The sequence below is a fragment of the Alexandromys fortis genome, unplaced genomic scaffold (genome assembly GCF_014885135.2).
Source record: "Alexandromys fortis isolate MF-2015 unplaced genomic scaffold, M_Fortis_MF-2015_v1.1 scaffold_25, whole genome shotgun sequence".
NCBI classification, from domain to species: domain Eukaryota; kingdom Metazoa; phylum Chordata; class Mammalia; order Rodentia; family Cricetidae; genus Alexandromys; species Alexandromys fortis.
The window spans coordinates 13,629,705-13,647,724 of record NW_026067904.1 but is presented as its reverse complement, the minus strand read 5'-3'; the positions used below and the strand labels follow the sequence as shown (position 1 = coordinate 13,647,724).

The window sequence follows — 18,020 nt, the reverse complement described above, 5'->3', positions numbered from 1 at the left end:
CGAATATGTGGTGTGGGAGTAAATCTTGGTTAGTTCACCATGACTCTTTGGGTGAGTCAGCTACGTTCTTAGGGTTCGCTCCTCCATAGGTAGGTGTTGGGATGATGGCCTAAAGCAGCAGATGCTGGTTTGAGGTAATGTCTACTATTACTCCCAGCTGTAAAATCCGATGATCCTAAGACCAGGAACAAATTTAATTTCTCTGACACTGGGGCTCTTGAACAAAAGACAATGGTTGGTGTTCGTACATCTTCCCTGTGGGTAGAATAGAATTAAAACCCGGAACAAAGCTTCCCCAGATTTGGTTAGAGATGGAAAGATGCTCCAGATGGTGAGAATTATTTATGGATGTGAACTAACAAGGGAAAAGGGACAATATAAAACAGGAGAGATTGCCATTTCTCTCTAGACAAAACACTACCATCTGAAGACTGTCTTTGCAGGGAGGGGTGGGGGGAGAGAAGCCAGCAGGCAGTGGAGAGAACCTGGCCTTTCTCAGCTAACTCAATAGACTGAGGTGAGATTTGTCCATTTATAGTTGTAGGTTTTGTCAAACTTATACTGTAAGTCTAGTATTATTAGTAGTCTACTTACTAGGGTAGTTTGTATTTTTGGATGTATGTATGTACATGCGTGTATGTGGAGTTCAGAGCATAGCCTTTCTTGCCATCTTCCGCTCGTTTAAGACAATCTCTCAAGGGTCTAGATCTCTCAAGTAGGCTAGGCTTGCTAGCCAGCGAACTCAGCTTGCTAGCCTCTTTCACAGCACTGCGATTAAGTGGGCAGCATTATACCTCTCCCCATTTTTACATGGGTTCTGGGTAACAAATTCGGGTCCTCTTGCTTTCAAAGCAAGTATTTTTCCAGCATCCCAGCCCATTAGTGTTCTTTGCATTTTCCATCCAATGGGACTAGCAAGGAGGGCGCTAATTAGCATGCAGAATGAGAAGGGCCAAGGACCCCAAGTTCCACCCAGTCGTTACACTTGTGGTTGAAGAGAGAGTAGAATCACAGAGGATGAGCGTGATGTGGCAGATCTCAGGGTTATCAGGACAGTTCCTCTTTCCCCTTATATTGGCACCCTCTTCCTGTTCCCAATCTGTGTAAGTAATATACCTGGTGGAGGGAAACGAAAAAAAAATAGTCATGTCAAGAGCAGGGGTCCAGCTGAGTTGCAGCTGTGTTCTTTAGCATCTCCTGTGCTGCTCACCTGTCCGAAAGGAACATCAGCCCCTCACCAGGACATTCATTTCTCAGCTGATATTCAGGTTATAGACGCTTTGCTCTTAGAGACTTGATTTTGCATCCCAATCCTGCTGACTCTGGGCTCCATGTCTCTTAGAGGCAGCGTTGTGGTCTGGGCTTCAGTTTCTGTTACTGCTCTTTGTATGTTTTCCCGCAATGGGCTTTTAATAGAAACGATTTCAACACCTCCCTGGGTATTCTTGTGTTCTCCCTTTGTGGCTGTGGTTTATTATTTCATTTGCATTTATTCTCCGTTCAGGTTGGAACTGCGTTTGCCCCACTAGGGGGCCGCAAGTGCTGTAGTGAGAGCCAGCTGTTGTCTGCTCTCTCAGCAGAATTCTGGAAAGTTAAGGCCAACGCGTCTGTTAGAGGGCACAGCACGGCTGTGACCCCGGAACTTCAGGTCCTACTCTTTGGATGCTGGAGCGGATTTTATCTTCAGTAAGTAGAGAGGACAGCTAGATACAAAAGCTGAAGTATGGTTTGTTGTTTTAAAATATCCTGGAGCTGGGTTTTGCTTTCAGAGGAATATGTAGGGAAGGTCGTGGAAAGACAGTATGAGGGCCATGTGTGACGCTAGGGGGATAGGCGCTCAGTTTTGAGGGCTGGCTTCCTTGGCTGTTTTCTGTCTCCACCCTCTCCCTGTTGTTTAATTCTCTGACAATTGCTTACATGTATATAATATGTTTTTGGTCATTTTCATCCATTATTTTCTTTCATCCCTTTTCCACTAAACCCCTCTTACTTCATGCCATTTTTGCTGTGTGACCCTGTGAGTTTAACTAGGGTTATGTGCATACACATGGAAATTTATTTAGTTGGTGAGCGCCGGCAACTTAAAAGCGGATCCAACGCTAAAGAAAATGAATCCCTCTACCAGGAACCAATATCCCCCAGTGGGTCCTCAGGGAGCGGTGGAGTTTATAAAGCTCCACCCCCAACTGTAACAGAATTTTAACAGGCCCATCTTGTATAGGTTTCCTTCAGGTAACCATGGCTATTTGAATTTATGGGTGCAATTGTCATGCCTTGTTCAGAAGACAGCATTTCACAGTGCTCCCCAATCCTTGGGCTCTTAATTTTTCCTCCCATCCCTTTTAGATGTTCCCTGACCTTGGGTGGTCTCATGTAGGGCTGAACACTCAACAAGGCTTCATACCAGTTACTTCAACCAGTTCAGGGTCTCTATGTTAACCACTACCCTCTGCAAATGGAAGCTTTTTTGATGAAGGTCGAGATCAGCATGAATCTGTGGCTATAAACATCAATATTTGGGGGGGGGGTTTAATACCCTGGTCGCTTAGCAAAGCAATACCTCTCCCCATTCAACATATCTCAGTCACTACTGATTGGGTGAATCTTCCAGAAGCTCCGCTTCCGTCATGCTCTTGCCTGTCTCATCAATAATTCCACATTATCTAGTTGCAACTTCCTAACTCTCAGAGGGAGAAGGGAACCGTTTAAACATTCTTTTCAAAAGGAACACTTGTTCACCTTCCTTAAATTCACTACTCTTTCAGGTAAACTTGTACTTAACCATTAGACACAGCATCTATATGCTTAAAAGAAATCAGGGCTGGTGAATTATCTCAGTGGCTTTAGGCTCTTTCTGCCAAGTCCGATAACCAGAGTCCAAGCCCCGGACTCACATATGGAAAGCAAGAACTGACTTTTGTAGGTTGCTGTCTGACCTCCACATCCATGGGCACATACACATACACACAATAAACAAATGCGGTTTAGAAATTTCAAAGTGGTTCATGTGGGAGAAAGTACTTATTTTGTTGGCTGCTAATGCTTAGTGAGCTCCCAATCCATCCATCCTAAGGCTCCTCGGTTCCCAGGCATCTATGAACTCCGGTAGAAGGGACCTGGAGGATGATGGTGAGGAACACTGACGGCGTGCTATGACTTGACCTCCCCTGACTGTCTCCACCTCCTTAACATGGATGGCTGTTGAGGTGTGTTCCCTCCCTTGTCTTCTATTCTCTAGCGCCCCTCTCCATTTTGCTCTGGACTGCTCTGTTCCAGCTTCACACCGATTGTGTTTGTAGTTTCCAGATGTGCTCTCATGCCAACCAGGTTAACATCTCCTGGTACACCAGGTACTTATCCTAGTTCCCTAATCCAGTCATCTAATGATGTTTCTTTCCCTTCCTAGCCCCATAAACTGGGCACGTTATAACCTGAGCACTGCGGTGATGGAGGCAAGGGATCAGAGTTCAAAATCATTCTCATCTATGAGTTCAAGGCCAGCCTGAGATAGATAACTCCTATCTCTTATACTTTTGGTGAGCCTAGCCTGTAATGTCAGGGCCATTTTTTCCAGCCCGATAAGCTCCTATCTCAAAAAACAAAACAAGACAAAAAGACAAATAAAGTGAACTAATGGGCTGTGCTTTTAATTAATTTTAGTTTAATTGTTAAAACAAAGAAAAGCAATTCACCTTCTTATGGATTCCTATTCTTATCACTGGTGAATGGGAGTTTCCTCGTTGTAGTTGTTGAAATAGTTGAGCAAATATTTGTCATATGGGCAGGCCCTGGCTCATCGACTGCATCCCTAACCTTGCTCCCATCTGTAAGTCTTACCTTTCTCCATTTCAATCTCTTGAAGGATTCTTCAGACTCTTTCTATATATGTCAGAAGCCCTGTTTGTTCTCACATGGGAAGGAACTCAAGGAACCACCAAGTGGAGTCCCATGTGGCTTTTCTTCTCACCCCTCCATGAATCCCTCCAGCATTGTTGACATCTAAAATACATTGACTTCCAGGGACATCCGTTCTGCCCTCTCCATCCCACCCCAACCTGTGCAGGTCTTCGCTGTGCAGGGCTGGGAAGTTGACACATGTGAACTGACCCCCACAGATCCCCATGCCGTCCCTCACGATAGAACTGGGTCTCCCCACAGCATGCCCTTCTTTCTTCCTGTCATTAGAGTGTTGGTGCTTTGAAGAGGAATGGTTCACCTCAGCACTGCAGTCCCAGTGCCTGATGCAGTATTGGGCAGAAGTCAGAACTCAATATGTAACTGTTTCATGATTGAATCCTCACTGGGCAACAAGTTCCTGGGTGTTACTCACAGCTCTCTATATAACAGGAACGCAGAGACAAAGTTCCTGCTTTATCTGAGCTTCTGGGCACACATATGTTAAGGTTAGACGAAGGTCAGATTTCCATAGCTACTTTGTGTCTGGTTTCACCTCCAAACAAGAAGTCTTCATACATTGCTCAGGAAGCAGATACTTTACACCATGGTATCTGGGGTCAGGGACCACTTCTTTCTGGACTATGCTACACATAGCACCCTTTCTTAATGGGGTTGAAAATGCTCTTCATGTCCTCATATTTTATCAGGAGAAGAAGATTCAGAGCCTCTAAAGACTGGAAGACAAAGCCATGTTCAGACCAATAATCCCAGGACCAGTATAACAAAAATGGTGTCTGCATTTTGCCAGAAGTTGGAGATTACCTTATCTGTAAGTCACAGGCCTCTGAAACATGTTGAGATATAAAGTAATTACCTGTCTTCCTCAACCAATTGATCTAAATACTATTGAAACTAAAAAAAATTGGAAAAATATAGTTAGCCAATCTTCTATTTACATACTCCATAAATCTAATAAAAGCAGAAACATTTGACCACACTTGAAGTGAACATTTTGTGTCAGAGATGGATCTCTTGATGATATTCATTTCCTTAAAGAAAGTTAATTTAAATTTTTTCTTCAGAATTTTCCTTCTTTTCCTCTTAGGTAACTCCGGGACATTAATTTCTAGAGACGGTGCCAGGGTTATTTGCTGACTCTGGATGTTGCTGGATATGCCTGCTTCATTTTTAGAGGTGTTCGAAGATAAGTGCATCTTTAGATGCAAAAGCCCAGAGCTGGGACATATGAGATGGTGGGTAAAAGTGTTTGCTGCCAAGACTGATGAGCAGAGTTCAATCCCCAAATCTTTGTGATGGAAGAAGAAAACTGACTCCTGCTTATTAAATGTCATCTGACTTTTAAGTATAGTCGGTATATATGCACCAGGGTGTGTGCATGCACACTTACACACACACACACACACACACACACATTAATCCTTAATTCAAAGGAATATATCTTCCTAAATAGGAATTCCTTAAAAGAAATAGATTTTTAGGCATCCAGTTATGACATTTTGGGTTGGGAGACTTTCTGTTATCCTTAAATTAACAGTGGGCTCCTGAAGGACAAACTGTGCTTGAACTAGGGAACAACTAAGTGAGTCACAGTCTGGAAGGCTTTGAGAGCTGGCATATTCGGAGACGGCATTCACACTTGCTTCAGTGTGGATCTGCTGATGCTGGATTAAACTATTCATGATTCAGGTCTCTTTTTGGCCTAGATTATGGTAAATCTCCTGGTTTTTCGAGTTAGCATCAGTGAGGGACTATGCCAGTCCTTCATTCTAACACCACTGCACTTGTAAGCTAAGACTGGCATGCAGACAAGCTGTTTAAATAGCAAGTCAGAGGTACCTGCTTTTAGGTAAATAGGACGTGACCTGGAACAAAAAGGGGTGATGTGGGAGTGTCATATATCAATCTGTTGATTTCATTGGTTAATTAATAAAGAAACTGCTTGGCCTGATAGGTTAGAACATAAGTGGGTGGAGCAAACAACAGAATGCTGGGAAGAAGGGAAGTTAGGCAGCCGCCATGCTGCTCCTCTCTAGGGCAGATGTGATGAAGCTCCAGCCCAAGATGGACGTACACTAGAATCATCCTGGTAAGAGACACCACCTCATGGTGCTACACAAATTACTAGATATGGGTTAAACGAATATGTAAGAGTTAGCCAGTAAGCCAGACACCATGCCGCTCCTCTCCAGGGCAGATGCGATGAAGCTCCAGCTCAAGATGGACATACACTAGAATCCTTTCCGGTAAGCCACCAGGTGCTACACAGATTACTGAATATGGGTTAAGCAAGATATGAGAGTTAGCCAGTAAGGGGCTAGAGCTAATGGGCCAAGCCGTGTTTAAAAGAATACAATTTGTGTGTTGTTATTTCGGGGCATAAGCTAGTCAGGCGGCCGGGAGCTGGGTGGCAGGAAAGCAGCCCGCAGCTCCTTCTACAAAGGGGTCTGGTTTGATAGCAGTTTGGTGGCCAATGGAGGCCTTAACAACTGTTGGCGATGGCGTATTTGAAATAACCAGACCAGCTCAAAACAACAGATATAATTTAATAGTTGAAAACGGGGAACTCACGCTACCGAAGAAAATCTAAAGCCCAAACAGGCCAGGCGACCACCGGGCGTGCAGAGAGCCTGCACACCTTTCCACACCCCCCCCCCCCCGTTTATCTATCTACCTGGCTCTAGGTGGCCACACCCAAGCCAGATGTGATTGGCTGAGCTTCCCCATCGAACAAAAACGTACCTGTGACAGAATCAAGCCAGTTGTCTATGATTTGGGAAACCAATCTAGAAACTATGGATTCAGGGGTACGGGTGATGTAAAATTTACACGACGCACAATGAAACAAACTGAAGATAATGCTTAAATGCTTCCTGATCAAAATGGTTCCCCCGTGTGCATGGGTATTATCTTACATTCTGCTTAAAGGCCTCACCTGTTAGATCTGCAGCCAGAACCCGCCTGAGATGACAAGAAGCATGCAGACGGTGACCAAGAATGCCAAGCCTCTCCCTAACACGCCTGAGATGACAAGAAGCATGCAGACGGTGACCAAGAATGCCAAGCCTCTCCTAACACGCCTGAGATGACAAGAAGCATGCAGACGGTGACCGAGAATGCCAAGCCTCTCCTTGTGTCACTTTCTTCTGCTTGTACCCTGGAGATGGTCAGAAAGGTTTGACATGCTGTGTGAGATTTCTCCTTTGTGTAAGTGTGATTTGAGACTTAATTTCTTCTTTGTTGTGCACGAATGTTTTCCAGCATGTATGTCTGTATACCCAAGTGTGTGTGGTGCCCTTGGAGACCAGAAGAGGAGCTCGATCCCCTGAAACTGGATACTGACAGCTGCAAGCTGCTATGGGGATGCTGGGAACTGAACCTATATCCTCTTGAAGAGCAGGAACTTTTCTTAACCTCTGACTCTTCTCTCTACTATCTCCTGACAATTTGATTTTTATCTGTCCCTTTTGTTAAGGATGCTGTCAGCTGGCAATTTTTGAATTAACTTGATCTCTTAACTTTTGGGACATTTTACTTCACATGAGCATGCAGCTTAAACCATTTTAATCTCTGTCTTTATGGAGTAAGATAAGTAAACAGCCATATTCATTCTGTTTCTCCAGAAAGAGCCTGTGCAAACCGACTAATTGTCATGATAAAGTCAACTGATCTTGGAAGGAAATAGCGTGACACTGGCTGAGTTGCGTTCTGCTTGCATCTCAGATATTCTAAGACGTTCCGCCTGGAGACCTTGATGAGACTCCATCTCGTCTTTATTCTTCCATGCCACAGCTCTGCTCTTGGAAATGCATGATGGCTTCCTCTTACAGACTCATTCCTTTCTAGGAATCAAATGTCTTTCAGAATCCTATGAATTTGTCACTTTCCTAGAAACAGAGAACAACAGAAGGAAAGGGCTCTCAAAGTAGAATAGAAATCAAGGTAACTTCTGTCAAGGCCCATCTGTCCTCTGTTGACAGTGCGCTTCAGAACGTTCTGGCATGAGCCCAGACTCACACAGCCATTGAAATTTAACTGAATCTCAAATTCCCCTTCTGATTATAGACCTTACCATTCCGCCCCATTCTTTTTTGTTTGTTTGTTTTGTTTTTTTTTCAAAGGCTCTGTTATAAAGAACTTCATTTATGTGTATGTGTGTGTATCTATAAGAATCCATGTGCACTGTATCTATGCAGGTGCCTATGGAGGCCAGAAAATGCATTGGATTCTCTGGAACTGGAGTTATAGATGGCTGTAAGCTTCCATGTCGGTGCTGGGAACTGAACCTGGGTCCTCTGCAAGAGGACAAAAGTGCTCTAAACCACTGAGACATCTGTCCAGCCCCCGCAAAGGCTCTTTTTAAAGAAATTACACAGGATTATAGAATCCCAACCCAAGTATGTAATATACTTTGAGCATATTCCCATCATTCCCTGCTGCCCTCCTTCCAATCCCCACCCTTCATTTACTCCCCTTTATTCTCCAGTTTTGATGCTTTTCTCATGTTATCTATACATCTGTCATTTTATACATTATTATGTATAGGGCTTACAAATGAGAGAAAACATGTGGTATTTGTTTCTCTGAGACTGGCTTAATTTGCTCTATATAATTGTCAGCATGTATCCATTTTCCTGAAAATGCTAACATTCTTCTTTATGCCTGGAAAGTTCTACTATGTGGAACATAGAACACATATTCCTTTTTTGAGACATGATTTGACTTTGTAGCCTTAGCTAGCCTAGAACCCACTATGTAAACCAGGCTGTTCTTGAACTCACAGAGTTCCACCTGCTGTGGCCTCCCGAGTGTTGGGATTAAAAACGTGCGCCAGCATACCTGGCCCTGGAACACATTTTCTGTCCCTTCCCTTGCTTGCTGGTCACCTGCTGCTGCAGTAAATATTGAAGTAAAAGTATCTCCTTGACGTGCTGATTCGGTGTCTTTTGCAAATACCCAGGCGTGGTATGGCTGGGTCATACAGAAGTCAGACCAGAAGTCATCCAGCAGGCCTACTCTTAGGCTGATGAGGAACCTCCACACCAATTTCCAGCAGGCCTACTCTTAGGCCGATGTGGAACCTTCACACCGATTTCCATACTTGGCTCAGCTAGTTTACAGCCCACCAGCAGCGGCTACAGGTTCACTTTCTCTCAGAACTCTTGCCAGCATTTGCTGCCACTTCATTTATGGATGGCTGTCATTCTCCTCGGGGTGAGATGGAACCTCAGTCATTTCTGTTTACATTTCTCTGGCCGCCATGGCCTATCCTTGTGGAAACTGCCCTCTTCTCGTTCTAGTTCGAAGTGGTGTCAAACCCCAAGTCTGGTCCAGAAGTGGGTGTGTGGTAAGGGTCTCCTCAACGGTTCCAGAATGGACTTGCCACTCAACAGGCCAGCCAGAGTCGCCTGGGGAGTTCTGCTAGAGCCCAAGAAGGAAGGAATTATGTCCATCCCGAGGACAGCAGGTGGGAACTGAGTCTGGGAGCTTATGTCCAAGGGAACTCTTCCAGAGAACGGGACACATACAGAATCTGGGTAGAGGGAGAGACAGTGTGAGGGGGGTGCTGACCTTGAGAAGTCAGCTGAACTCTGATTTCTCAGCTCCACGAGGTAATGAATGAATCCTCTTTTTTGCTTAAGTGAATTTGATTTGAATTTCTTTTCCATGTAATAAGAAGAGTGCTAACTTACATATCCATGCCTTCTGATTTCAAGTCCTATTATAAAATTTCCTCACATTTTTATTGGTGTGAAAAGTGTGCAGTTTTACAAGGACAAGACACAGTGCAACGGTGTGTTTTTAACCCCGAAGAGCACGTTTAACCCTTGTGAACTCAAGTACAACCCGAATGAACAAAGTAGTTGATACAAATTACATGAAGCACATGAGAAGTTCAGCTCATGCACTTCTCATTTCCAGAGTTTTTCGGTTGTAGGAATGGCGCCATTGGTCTCTCCTGCTTGCATATCCCCCCTGGGATTAGACTGCAATCTTCTCAAGGGTAGGAGCCACACTTTTCCATCTTTCCATTTCTCCAGCTCTAGTAATCAGTTAAAACTGCACTGCTAGTGCACAGTATTTGTTGACTGTTTACTAAGTGCAAGCACAGACTCTTATGGTAATGGGTTTAATTATGGCACACAGGAAGTAGCACCATTTTATAGGCATGGGACTCTCACTCTACACAGGCCATCTCTTTACCAGTGCCCTGCATTTCCCGATAACTCACAGTTAATGTGCAGTAAATAACTTGTTAACTAAGAGACTAAACATATTACACATTGGGATGGGAGACATTTCTTTTCCTTGAGATGAGATTTCACTATATTGCCCAGGCTGGCCTCAAAGCCATGATGTTCCTGTCTCACTTTGCTGCGTAACGCAGGAGAGGACACAGATAATGACTACTTTGACATTTGGGGAAGATAGACACAAACCTGCATCTCTGGATTCCTACTGAGACAATTATTCATTATGTACTGGAGATAAATATGTGGGAATACAGGCAGGTCTATATTTTATACAGAAACATAAAATCATGCATGTATATATGGCATATGTATATATATAACATATATTATATATGTATAATTTAAAAGCAAAACTATCTGGGGAACAGAATGGCTAATGGGATAAGAAGGGGAAAATGAGAGAGTAAGGAGGTGTGGGAGAAATGTGGTCAATGTAGTTATATGAAAATGTTATTGTGTAACAATACCATGTACAATGAATACATACGATGGGAAAAATATTACTCATATACAAGCACACACAAGCTTGTTTGCTTGCTAGCTTTGAGTCTGAGTCTTTGTTTCAGTATGTCCTGGACCTACATGCAGGCTGGCATCAATTCTCAATCCTCCGGGATACTGGGATTACAGCCATGCGCTCTCACACGTAAGTCTAGCTAGCACCTTTAATTTGAAGTTGCAGATGAGGTCGGTGTTTCATTAGTACAACTTGTATGCTCACAAAAGACTCAAAAGATCTCACGTGAGAGCATGCTAGGTAACTCTCTTCTTATTTAATATGTAAAAATGCCAATGAGGAAGCCAGCTAAAGTACAAAAAAAATTTGTTTTCCCCAAGAATGAAGAAAAGAATGAATGCGGTTGAAGGGTGATCAGTTCTCTATAGCAGGTCGTGTGACTTAGGTCTCCATACATCATGCTAATAACTTGAAAACACGCTAAACCGAATATAAGCTATTTCTTTCATTTGTAATTTAGAAAGCCTAGAATAAGGGGCCCTAAGACAAAGACAGGCCACGTTCATCGCAAAAGATCCGCGGAAGCTGAAATATAAGGTCTTTTAACATCTTGTGATATAACTGTTTTTCTTGGCTTAAGCGTAGGTTTTAAAAAATGGTGCTCATTGTTTTGCTTGTAGCTCTTTAATGCATGGACAACTGTGTTGATGATGCATTCAGTTTCGGAGAATTTTCCAATGGAAAAAAGTGCTCTGGAGAAGTTTAAGCGCCATGAATCACCCAAACCTCATCTAAGTCTCGTGAAGGCACGGGCTGTGGAAGGCAGTCACAGGGAGAAGACGTATTGCAGTTGTGCCGCCTGATTCAACTAAATAGAAAAATATTTTGTAAAGACACGAGGATTTCAGGCTGCTGGCAGAGTGCTAAGGATAAATGCCACATTCCGTCAGAAAGGCAAAAAACGCGGGACCTGCTGATCGCCCCCGCCCCCTTCCAGGAGCAGACCCAGAAGCCCAGCTTCCTTCAGTATGCAAAAGGCAAACGCCTCGTCTCGGGGTCACAGGAAAGCACCAGGAACGCAGCAGCCTTTTCGTGCTAATTATTTCCAAACGATACCAGGCATCCGAAATGGTTTGATGAGGCGAGGAAGTCTATACATTTTCCCTGTGTGATGGAGGTAGATCGCGCAGCACGGTGACACTTACAGCAGGCGGTGCTGCACACACCTGCTGTGGGAGGAGTTGGACCTCTCTGTCCTGTCTGAGGAGCACAGGAGCAGGGCGCGGGAGAGCGTTCCCATGTACCCCTTTAAGGCAGTGCTAGCTCTGAGGAGAACTCGTATTTTATTTCAGCTGTGGAATGCAGTCAGTGTGTCTGTTGCCTGGGCCACCTCTTCCATCGTCACTTGATAGTGCCTTGAACACAGTCTCTTTGAAAACTTGGAGTCTTTCCCTTCTCCTGTCTCCTAATCCCTGCTCTACAGGCTCGGACATTCCAGCCCAGTTGGAAGGGTGCACTAGCGACCTTCTGTAACTGGGAATCCACTTGCCAGCAGAGGGAAGACGGAGACCTTAGCTTTACATGTCAGCTTTCTCGTTGGTTTCCACTTCAAAGAAAACTACAGTATGGTTTACATGACAGGTTGGTTCCCCGAGGCTTCACTTGCAGGGACATCCCCACCCCCACCTTCACTGACTTCTTCTCCTCCCTATCACCTTTATGGAAACAACCATCAACACGCTTTTTTAAGGTGACCAGAACCTGCACGGAGTTTGATTCTGAAACGCACCAGCAGGCTTGTGTGTTGAGGACTTGATCCTCCTTTGGTGAGCTACTTTGGGGAAGTTTTGGAAACCTGGGAGAGTCAGAGCCTCCACCTAGGATGTAGGTCACTGGAGGCTGCCTCTGATAGCTAGTCCAAGTCCCCAGTGACCACCGCCTGTCTCTCTGCTTCTGGTCTGTGAAGTGGGTCTATTCCACGGTACACCTCCACTGCTATGATGGTCGGCGTCCTCACAGTCCCGGAAGTAATGAAAATGAACTGTGGTCGGAAAATCCTTTAACTGTGAGCCAATGTCAACCTTTGCCCTTCAAGCTGCTCTCTTGGGGGTTCCGTCACAGCTGGGAGAGAAGAACGCAGAGGACAGGGCTGGGCACCAGCTCTCTGGGCAGGCTGCACTTGGCTTTTGAAGTCCGTGTGGAGTGAGGCTTTGTCTCCTTGGTCACCTGACTATGGGGCTCAGAGCCACCGGAGCAGCTCACGAGTAGAGGCAGCACACTTTCCTCCCTCAGCTCAGCAATTCCATGGGGTCCTCTTTTTGCAGAGAGCAGCTTACATTTTCAAAATCCTACTTTCTCAGTTTATATCTAAACCTTTATTTGTAAAAGCCGCATAAACATGACATTGTCTTAGAGCAACCATCCTCAACCTGTGGTTTGCGACCCCTTGGAAAACCTCTATCTCCAAAAATACCTAAACTACAATTCGTAATAGTAACAAAATTACAGTTATAAAGGAGCGACGAAAATAATTTCATTTTAAGGGGTCACCACAATATGAGGAACTGTATTAAAGGGTCATAGCATTAGGAAGGTTGAGAACCACTGCTCTAGAGGACGATGCTAATTTTGGTTGACAACTTGACTTTATATATATACATATATATGTATATGTACAAGCACACATACATATAAATTCATTCCAACAGTCTGTTCCTTTAGGGAGCAGATCTCCAGTCTGGCTCTAGGTAGTCATTGCCAGTGAAATGAAGTCTTGCATGTGATACTTAGGGTCCTAGGCTCCTAGGCATATGTGGACTCACCATTAAGCCAATTCTAAAGGGGACAGAGAGATGGAAACATCAGTCCAGTACATCCCCCATTGAATAGGGATTGAAGGCTGTGGATGTGGTCAATAAAAACAATGGTGGCAGCTTCTCACGGTTTCTCCACCCAAACCGTTTCCTGGAATGTCTCTTTAGCACCAAAGAGAGATGTGACAATACTGCATACCACATGTACAGATTTATTTTCAGTTAAAAAGCTTTCTCTCCATGCAAACCCTTTGCTATTCTCTTTGGGTTGCACAGCCAGCGTGTCCCAACTGTGAAGTGACTTAACACATGATGATTTGATTATACAGCTTTATTTACTGCTTTGTGTATATTTAGATAAGTACAGCATTTCCTCTACAACCCCACTGTATGTCTAGGGCAGTGGTTCTCAATTTGTGGATCTTGACTTCTTTGGGGGTCGAATGATCCCTTCCTAGGTGTCACCCAAGACTATCACAAACACAGATGTTTACATTATGATTCATAACAGTGGCCAAATCACAGTTATGAAGTAGCAATGAAAATAATGTTTTGGTTGGGGGCCACCACAGCGTGACCTGTATTAAAGCGGCCCAGCGTTGGGAAGGTTGAGAAGCACTGCTTTAGGGTGTCTCATGCCCTGCCCTCAGTGGGCTGTCACTGACAGTGGCCTGCCTCCCAGCTGCAACACAAGCAGTGAAAATTCAGTTGTTCTCTGTTGATGGTTTGGTTCTTAAACATACGCTAGTTTATTCAGGCACAATGGCACATGCCTGTAACACCAGCTCGAGAGGTGGAGGCAGAAAGATCAGGGCTTCAAGGCTAGCCTCTGCTACATGCCAAGGTCAAACTAGCCTAAGCTACTTGTGATCTTACTTCAGCAGCAGCAACAACAACGATAACAACACAAAAATGAAACCACTAGTTCAATAAATTATTGAATGGTGCAACCAGAAAAATGGTAATGGAGGGAATGGATACAGAGGAACAGACAGGTAGAGCTGTTCTGGGAAATGCCAGAACTAGCTCCACAAGAGGGTCCGGGTTCAATTTCTAGTCACACTACTGAGCAGCTATGAGTCTCGAGCAAGTTTTCTCCTCTCTAAGGTCCCCAGCGCCTCTTGTGGGGTATGGGTCATCTTCTCACTTCTCACAGTGTAGCTATGAAACCAAGTTATTCAGATGGCACCCATGATAATCCTTCATAAATCATAAAGTGCACTGTGAGTGATGTTGGTACAGAGGTCACAACTGCTGTGTTCTTGGTCTAATGATCCTTAGAGTCTCAGCATGTCCCAAAAGAGGTTCTTATATTTAATAAGAACTTGAGAAGATTCAAAGATGGTTTCTTTCTATGGCTTTCTGGATTCCTCCTTAGGAATATCCCTTCTGTCTTATTTCTAAAACAGTGAAATTTACAGTAATTTGTTATGGTCTCAGATCACCAGTGAACTGTATCCGAAAACAAAGCAGCACTAATAGATTCTTCTTAGTCACCATAACTGTTTTAGAGATTACCACCAACCCCAAATAAGACGATCTCAAACCTCTGCTTTTGGGGAAAACACAAGTAGGTGAACAAGAACCTTTGTGTCAACCAATCAATATATTTGATGTGGGTTTTTGTTATTTAATGTTGTAAGTTCATTAACACTAAACTCATGGCCAACATCATTGCCTCTTGTCCCCGCGTGAGGCTTAGCCAACCCATCTGTTTCCTACATCAGGGCCAGCACAGCCTCTGTGTGCACAGGGACATCAGGGAAAACACTTTGCACTGTGCTTGAGGCCCATTTTAAGCATCACAACAAAAACCACAAAGTGCCCAAAGTGGCAAGAGTACAAGTGAAAGGAGACTTGTGCAGTAGACCTTGTGTAAGAAGGCACTGTCACCTGGCTCAGCCCCAGCTGAAGGTGTGGATGCTGAGCCACTGTTTTGTGTGCAAGGGAAGGCCAGAGGACCACATGAATGCCGTTGCTGTCCAGACATGTTTGTTTTTGTGTTTTTTTTTTGTTGTTGTTGTTTATTTTGTCACGAGGTCTCTCATTGGACTAGCACTTGCCAAAGAAACTAGTGAGCCCCATGATTCTTCCTGCCTCTGCCTCCCCAGTGCTGGGATTTCTAGTACATGCCACCACAGCTGACTGTTATATGTGGGTTCTGGAAACTGCACACAGGTCCTCATGCCTTCCACTTTACCCACTGAGTCACCTCCCCAGGCCTAATACTCTGTATCTTTGCAAATAGCCAAAAACGCGCTGTGAGCTCTGGCTGTAGGTTTAGAGTATATGCAAATTTGCAAAGATGGAATCTGCAAATCAGAAGGACTGACTACACCTCTGAAGGACAGAGCTAGGAGTGATGGTGGGAAATATGGTCACAGTCTGTAATCTGACTTTAAGAAGGAAGCATTTCTTACAGTTCTAACCATGTAGCAAGAGAGTCTTTGCATGCTTTGTAGACAGCATATGGCTTGGATTGATGCTGGCAAAGGTACATATCGAAAGAGGGGCCACAACCTAGGAGTCGAGTAAGTGACGACTGGAGAGGAACGCCAAAGACAGCCACGAGTTATTGATCATTCTCTAAAATCTCCACTCTCTTCTGCCTAAAATAGAATTTCAACCAAGCCAATATCCAGCACCATAAAACCTAAAAAGCAGGGCTCGTTTAAATGAGAGCGCGTGCGTGAGTGTCCTTTGCTCTTGCCAGTGCTGGACCTCAGAGACCCCAAGCATCTCTTAGCCGCTGTGTATCAGTGAAGAGAAGTAAGGTCATTGATCTGGAAGAGTTGGTTCCTTGGTAAGTCACTGGAACATCAAAGACAGAAGTTCTCTGGGAAGAAGTCCCTTTGAAAACTGTCTGACCAGAGCAGAAAGAAAAGCTGCCTCTCTGGGAAGGTCTGAGCAATCTAGAAGGCTAAGTCCACAGAAAGCTCCCCTGTGTCTGTTTCCTGGTAGAGAACAAAGTGACCTCTAGGGGGACAAGTTGTTAATAATAATAATAAGGTAATAGCAATTGTTGTTAGTAATAGTATGATAATAACAAGACACAATTAAAGAGCTGCAGAATAAACTGCTTAGATTTAAATTGTGTTTTCCTTGTGTGTGTGTGTATGTGTGTGTGTGTGTATGTCTGTGTGCATGAAGAGGTCAGGGGTTGGTGTCTCTGTCATTGTCAGTTACTCTCCATCTTACTCTTGAGACGGGGTCTCTCACTGGCTTGGGACTCCATGATTTGCATAGATTGCCCTACAGGCCCCAGGGCGGGTGTGTGTGTGTCCATCTTGGCCTCCCCAGCACTGGGATTAGGCGAGTGTGGCACAGTGCCTGGCTTTTTACATAGAATCTGGGGTCACAACCTGAGTCCTTATGCTTGTGCAGAGGACACTTCACTGGCCAACTCTCCTCCTTAGCCCAAGCGAAGGTAATTTCAGAGCCTAGGTTCGAGAGGAAAGACCACAGGTACCCTGAAGTATTAGCTCCCACGAGAAGAGGGGGTGTGCTAAGAGCATCTCTTTAGTATTTTCGTTTTTTCCAGTAGAGTCAAGAAAAACAGCAACAACTTCCTTCTTTTCTGCCCCAGGCTGGCTTGCCTCCTTGCTCTGGACTAGGGGGTGGGGTTTTCCTGGGGGTTTCATTTCCATTTGCTTTTGGGTTTTTTTTTTTTTTTTGACTCTGGGCCAGTGGGAAATTGGCTCACAGACACTCATGCGACCATGTTAGGCTGATTTCTCCCTCTGTTTCCTGCTCACATCTATGAGGAGGCAGCTAGCTGTGATGCAGTTTATGAGCGTGAGGGCTTTTTATTTACTTATTTTTTAAAATTCCACATGCAGAAGGTTCCTCCCTAGGTTCTAGAAGGATCGTCCATTTCCCACTTAGCAAGGCCTTTGGCTCCTGATTCCAACTTGCCAAACCTCTTTTTGGCATGGATACCCCCCCCCCCCCAGCTATTCAGCTTAGATTCTGCTTAAGATCTGCCTCTAAATTCTGTCCACTTTGAGAAATTCGTCTTGCTTTTATGTCATGCATTAAGGAGAATGTCGAGTTGCTGTGCATGTGTCTGGGTGTGAGGATGTGAGTGCAGGTACCTACTGAGCCAGCAGCCTCAGAGCAGCCGGGAGCTTGAGCGGCAGATGGTTGTGAGCCACCTGACGTGGGTGCTGGGGACTGCACTTGGGGCATCTGGAGGAGCAGATTCTCTAGCCAGTTCTCTAGCCTGTAGAACTTCTAATAAATACACCGGAGACAGACAGCCTCTTGTTCCTGTCCAGTCAGTCATGATGAAGGGAACTCTAGTCTTCAAACCAAAGTTTATATCTTGAAAAACACCTCTCACTTTAAAAGTAATGGAAGAAATGGGTCAATAACTGTGCACCTGTGCACCTGTGTACACATCACCTGGATACCACCCTTGTTAGCACGTGACCACGTTTGCTCTCTGTTCCTCTATGACTGAATATTTTGCATAATGTTTGAAAGTTAGTAGTAGATGGGAAATCTTCCCTCAAAAAAATACTTGGAGGGAGGGAGTGTCTGGGAAGAGCTGAGGGAGGAGAAATATTGTGATCAAAATAT

General features: G+C 44.5%; 1 long non-coding RNA gene across 1 annotated transcript; it reads left to right on the top strand.

Annotated features, from left to right (window-relative positions):
• Positions 1 to 8,031: 8,031 nt before the first annotated feature.
• LOC126497032 (uncharacterized) lies at positions 8,032 to 16,558 on the top strand. The gene is made up of 3 exons (XR_007590514.1): positions 8,032 to 9,129; positions 9,216 to 9,382; positions 11,307 to 16,558. It is a non-coding gene; the product is annotated as an uncharacterized lncRNA (long non-coding RNA).
• Positions 16,559 to 18,020: the final 1,462 nt, after the last annotated feature.